Below are 6,011 nucleotides of genomic sequence, written 5' to 3' on the forward strand. Positions count from 1 at the left end.
ACCACAGGCTTTGGAATTTGTATCACAGCCCTGCCAGCTACATGATACTGGGCCAGTTATTTAACTTTCTTTTTTTTTTTAAGATTTTATTTATTTATTTATTTATTTGAGAGAGAGAGAGAGAGCAAGAACTAAGGGAGCGGTTGAGGGAGAGGGAGAAGCAGACTCCCCACTGAGCATGGATTCCCAACAAGGAACTACTTCCCAGGACACTGAGCTCATGATCTGAGCCAAAGGTATATGCTTCACTGACTGAACCACTCAGACACCCCCAAAATTTTATTTATTTACTTGTTTATTTAGAGAGGGCAAGCACACAGGAGTGCAGGGAGGGGCAAAGGGAGAGAGAGAGAGAATCTCAAACAGATTCTGTGTTGAGTGTGGAGCCTGACATGGGCTCAATCCCACAACCCCGAGATCACGACTTGAGCCAAAATCAAGAGTCAAACACTTAACTGACTGTACCACCCAGACACCCTCCCCCAGGTTACCTAAATTCCTGAGCTTCAGTTTTGACATCCAAAATAATTGCACAACTTCATTATGAGAAATAAATGGCACAGGATATGCACTCAGGAATAAAAGGAAAATTATTATCAACCTAAGAAAGCTAAAACCTAACTATTACCACTGGGCAATTTAGGTACCTATTCATTTTTATGGAAGTTTTTAACTGGATAATTATATTTGAATATTACCTTATGTGACTTATTTTCTCATATTTGTAAATGATCACACTTTTACAGCATCTTAAGAAACTAAAACATTCTATCTTTAAAGACTGAGAATTTATAGGAGGATGTTAGAAAAATAAAGTCCAATTGGACTAATAAAGTCCAATTCAAATTAAGTAGAGCATATGAGAAGAGCCAAATTAAGAGCAAGGACATAAAGTTTCTCATATCTATTTTTTTAATGCCATTTTGCCATGTGTGGACAATAACAGGAAATCAACCACAATTTGCTTGGCCGCTTCATCATTTTGGTAACTGCAAGTCTATTTTTTTTAAAGATTTTATTTATTTAATCATTTGTGAGAGAGAGCGAGAGCACGTGTGCAAGAGAGAGTGGGGGTGGGAGGGACAGATGGGGAGGGAGGGGCGGACCAGGAGGAAGGGGGACAAGCAGACTCCACCTCCACACTGAGCACAGAGCCCCATGCAGGGCTCCATACCACAACAACGAGATCATGACTGAGGTGAAATCAAGAGTCACATGCTTAACTGACTGAGCCACCGAGGCATCAGCAAGTCTATTTACTTAAAATGTGAAAGGCTGACGTTTTTAGTCAATAGTTTAAAATGTTAATGTTGTGTTAATCTGGGAGCAAATCATTTCCTATTTAAACAGATTGATTTTGTCCAGGAGAGAGCTGTAATCTGTAATGATGTGGTAAGTCATTTAGAAATAATTAGAAAGGTCCTGTCACTGAAAAAGATCAAGCAATAGTTTTGGAAAAAGGTTTCGTAGGAAATATATGTTGGTTAGTGCACATTTACTGTCTTTGTTTATATAGTATTTCTTTGTGCTAATAACATGATTCTAAACAGTACAAAAAACATGGCAAGAAAAATGGTAAAGATGAGTATACTTGACTAACCTTCCAACAAAATTTCTCCTCTCCCAGGGAAATTGCAACTATTCTTGGTGAGAAGTTCCTGAATTGTTAGACATCAGAAAGAGAATCAAGGAGCAGCCCGTATAAGAAAGATGCATTCTTGGGGTGACGATGCTGCCTTTAAACAAATATTTTACTGGTAACATCTGTTTGGCTTATCTGATTTTTAGCTATAATTGCCTTCAACTCTCATAAAATACTCTAAAGGTATTATGCTTAAGCACAAAGAAAATACAAACCATGGCTTCTTATCATGACCCTCCCCCAATACACACACACACCCCCCCTTGTCACTTACACAATGAGGCTCTATAGCAACAGGGACAGAGACAGAGACAACCAGTGAACTGACTTACTGAGGACAGCGTTGTCAACACATTAAGTATGTTGTGTGACAATATTTGAGAATATTTTGTGGCAATATTTGAGACATACTACTACCAAAAAAATGTATTGTTTGTGTGAAATCCAAATTTAACAGACCGTCCCATTTTCTTTTTTGTTTGTTGTTATTGCTGCCGTTGTCGCTTTTGTTTTGTTCTATTTTCCTTTGTGGCTAAATCTGTCCATCTTAACTCAGTTGTGTTCTATTGTTGGCTCTGTACTTATTAACACTATGATCTGAATTGAATCACTTTCTCTTGGATTGTCAAATTAAGCTAAAATCATGATTCCAGTTTTCATTTTTATATTTCTACTTTGAGAAGAAATGCTACGCTTAATGATCTACTTCCAGGTCAGTCACAGGTGACTACTAAACAATTAATTGATTATCTGAACAAATGTTACAGTGATTAAAATTAGCCATATTGGCTTCAGGTATTTAGAGGACGATGATATCAGATTAACAGTCAATATTCTGTCTTTGTAATAACCTTGAAAATGGCCAAGTTCCCCCCCCCCAAAACTACCTATATGCTGTTTTAATTATATTCTCCTTCTTCCCTCCCTAAACCTCCTTACTTCAAAAATCTATAAATGGGAGGGGGCGCCTGGGTGGCTCAGTGGGATAAGCCGCTGCCTTCGGCTCAGGTCATGATCCCAGGTCCTGGGTTCGAGCCCCACATCGGGCTTTCTGCTTGGCAGGGAGCCTGCTTCCTCCTCTCTCTCTGCCTGCCTCTCTGCCTACTTGTGATTTCTCTCTGTCAAATAAATAAATAAAATCTTAAAAAAAAAATCTATAAATGGCTACAACAGGGAGTGGTCAACACCCTGTCTTTGTAAGGACCTTAAAAATGGCCAAGCCCTCCAGCCTTTTCTGGAGATTTTCTCTCTTAGCTCATTGTCACTCTCTAATACTACCTCAACCATAATTCTTGGTAATTTCATTATTCGCATGTGTAATGCTTCGAAGACCCTGAAATTTCATTTGACCTCCTCTTCCCAAATGTTCTTGTTTTTCACCTTATCTTATCCCCCTACTCCCATGGGTATATGCTAGACCCTGTCATAACAAAAGATGCAACCACTCCCTAGTTTCAGCTTCAAACATCTCATTCTATCTACTGTTCTATATTTACATTTCATTTCTGCCAGTACCCCAACTCCAATTATCCTCTCCCCACCTTGTTACCCTTAGTAAGTTTTGACTCATTTCCACCTAGCTTAAATTGCACAGTCCATCCATATGATAGACATTAATATAACTGGTTTTCCTCTACTTCTGGAAACCCAGAAGTATTGCCATTCTAAACCTCTTAAGGTTAGGCAAGACTCTGAAGGCTGCCAGGCAATTGTAATATATTTCTGTAATTCACTCCTTCCCTCATCGTCATAGAAACCTATTTTCTGCATTATCCTTCCATTTCAGATATCCAACAATTTCTTTTCCAACTTTACTCTCAGCTGATGACATTGCTTGGGGAAAAAAAAGGAGGAGAGAGAGATTAACAGATAAAGAAAGAAGTTCAGAAAAGAACCTTACAAGCTATCACAATATATATCATGTCCCTTCCCAGAAATATACACATATGTTAGGCCTTTCTTCCTGTTGATATTGGCATATTGTCCACACTCTGTACTAAGGTTATCTCCTCAACTTTTCCCCAAGACTCTAACTTTGAAAATAGCATCACTCTTTCATGGCCGTGGAGGTTTTAACAAAGGCCAACACCTAGGACCTCTGGAACATGTAGTTTTATTAGGAGAGTTCCTACATCCCTGTGAAGATGACACAGTCTGTAGTTGTACTACAGATGAAAAGAAGGTGTCTTATTTCAATGCTCCAGTTGATTTACAGAACAAAGAACAACTTGGTAAGTTGGAGGAAATATGCGGACAACTTAGAGATTTTTGTTTTTCTGTGAAATTGTCAGAAAATATGAAGGCATCTTCCTTTGGAAAAAAAAAAAACTGCAGAAGTTCTATACAGACCCAAATAAACTGATACCATTGCAGGGGTTTTTACCCCAACCTCCAGGTGAGAAGGGAACCCCAACAGGTGGTAGCAGGGGAGGCCAAGGAGAGGGAAGAGGAGAAGATGACAGAGGAGAAAGAGGACGTGGAAGTGGAGGCTTCAAAGGAGGAAAGGGTGGTGGTGGTTTCAGAGGGAGAGGACATTAAGTATAACAACTGGCAAAGAAACTTCCTTCATGATCTAATTCTGTGGACCAGAAACTTGTTTCTTGAGCAACTCTTGAAGAACTGGTCATTTTATGACAATGGAACTAAAATGTCCATGCCGCTCAAAATGAGCACGACAGAATAGGCAATTTTGCTCTAAAAGAATACAAACAAGTGTTTTGATGTTCTGTACAATGATTGGAACTCTGTGGGAGCTTACTAAATGGACACTTTTCATTTGAAGCATACTTGGAATTTTTTAAAATAAAGTGTGTTATTTCTTTAAGTTAAAAAAAGAAAATAACATCACTCTTTCAATTACCCCCACTTTCCAGAATCATTCTAATTTCCTTCTCTGTTGGATTTTTCCCATCAGCATACAAACATGCTATAATTTCTCCTACTTTATTAAAACACTTCTGTCCTACACCTGTTGTAGCTACTGCCCCTCTTCTCTGGTACTCTTAACCCCAAAGTGCTTTGAAAGACTTGACTGCATTTGAGACCTCCAGTTCCTCTCCTCCCATACTTTCTTGGGCTCATTCCAATTGGAACCTCAACCCCACCATTACACCAAAACTGTAGTAGTAAATGTCACAAATAACCTTCATGTATTTAAATCCAATCACTGTCTCTCTGATATGAGGAAGTTGAGAGGCAACATGGGGGGTAGGAAAAGAATAAGTGAAACAAGATGGGATCAGGAGGGAGACAAACCATCAGAGACTCTTAATCTCACAAAACAAACTGAGGGTTGCTGGGGGGAGGGGGGGTCGGGAGAGGGTGGTGGGGTTATGGACAATGGGGAAGGTATGTGCTATAGTGAGGGCTGTGAAGTATGTAACCTGGCGATTCACAGACTGGTACCCCTGGGGATAAAAATGTATTATATGTTTATAAAAAATTAAATTAAATTAAATTTTTTTAAAAATTGAAAAAAAATAAATAAAAATAGATCCAATCATTGTCATACTCCTCATCTTATTTGCCCTATCAGCAGCATCTGACATGGTTGGTTGCCTCTCCTTTCAGTGTCTTTACTTTGCTCCCATGACACCATGCTATTCTAGCATTATTTTCATGATTATCTCAAAATAATTATTTCTGAGTTTTTTAAGGGTGATGATGGTTGTGGCAGACTCTAAGATGACCCCTACTGATCCCACCTCTTGATATTCATGTCTTTACATAATCTGCTTCCTTTGAGTGTGGGTGGAATTTGTGGCTTGCTTTTAGCCAATAGAGTATGACCAAGGTGATATGATGTCACTTCCATGTTATGTTATAGAAGATTATAACTTCTATTTTGCTAGCAGATTCTTTCCCTTGCTAGCCTTAGTAAAGACCACTGCCAAGTTGTGAGCTACTCCATGGAGATGCTCACATGACAAGAAACTGAGGTCTACATTCAGCAAACTTCTTGGAAGGAACTAGAAATGGTCATCTCTCTTCAGTCTCCTTAGCCGAATCCTCCTTGTCTTACCAAACTTCCAAGGGTAGGAGTACCTCAGGGTTCATTTCTTGAATGTTCTATTACTTATTTAGTGATCCTGTCTAGTCTTACAGCTATAAATGTAACTATACACCAATGACTCCAAAATATGTATCTCCATCCCAGACCTTCTTCTCTCAAGTCAAAAGTTATATATGCTCTTGGACAAATAATGGCATCTCAAATATAGCCTGTACCAAACCACGGTCTTTATCTTTCCCCCAAATCTGTTTTTCACACAGGTTTCCCCATCTCAGCACCATCTTTTACATTTCTCAGGCCCCAGATTCGGAGCTATCATCAACTCTCTCACATCCCACATCCAGCCTATCAGGAAAA

General features: G+C 39.0%; 1 pseudogene; it reads left to right on the top strand.

The window, feature by feature from the left end:
- The first annotated feature begins 1,387 nt into the window (after positions 1–1,387).
- LOC125092207 (H/ACA ribonucleoprotein complex subunit 1-like) lies at positions 1,388–4,180 on the top strand (annotated as a pseudogene).
- Positions 4,181–6,011: the final 1,831 nt, after the last annotated feature.

The sequence above is a fragment of the Lutra lutra genome, chromosome X, assembly GCF_902655055.1.
Source record: "Lutra lutra chromosome X, mLutLut1.2, whole genome shotgun sequence".
In the NCBI taxonomy this organism is placed as follows: domain Eukaryota; kingdom Metazoa; phylum Chordata; class Mammalia; order Carnivora; family Mustelidae; genus Lutra; species Lutra lutra.